Source organism: Pteropus vampyrus, unplaced genomic scaffold, assembly GCF_000151845.1.
Source record: "Pteropus vampyrus isolate Shadow unplaced genomic scaffold, Pvam_2.0 Scaffold741, whole genome shotgun sequence".
In the NCBI taxonomy this organism is placed as follows: Eukaryota; Metazoa; Chordata; class Mammalia; order Chiroptera; family Pteropodidae; genus Pteropus; species Pteropus vampyrus.
This window is the reverse complement of record NW_011889522.1, coordinates 34,588-34,855: the sequence shown is the minus strand read 5'-3', so window position 1 is coordinate 34,855 and position 268 is coordinate 34,588. Positions and strand designations below refer to the sequence as shown.

At 57.8% G+C, this 268-nt stretch overlaps 1 gene segment (V, D, J or C); it reads right to left on the bottom strand.

The window, feature by feature from the left end:
• LOC105309447 overlaps positions 1–268 on the bottom strand; it is a 9,593-nt gene that overhangs the window by 1,431 nt on the left and 7,894 nt on the right.

Sequence of the window (268 nt, the reverse complement as noted above, 5' to 3'; positions counted from 1 at the left end):
TTGTTAAATCTCGGCCTGGCCCTTTAAATGGGGGTACATTTGGAGCCCCCCTTCCTCCCCTCCCCGCTTAGGTCCGACTCAGAGGTCTCTTCTCCTGGGGTCTCTCCAGCTCCCCCTCAGGCCCCTCTTCTGTCCTCGGAGTGGTTCTTCTGCACCCACCTTGGCAGGTGACCAGGGACCTGAGCACAGGGGACTTTCTCAGAAAACCTGAAGGCAGCAAACACAGCAGGTCGTCATGGTTTGCGTCCAGTCTGGTGTGGACGAACTT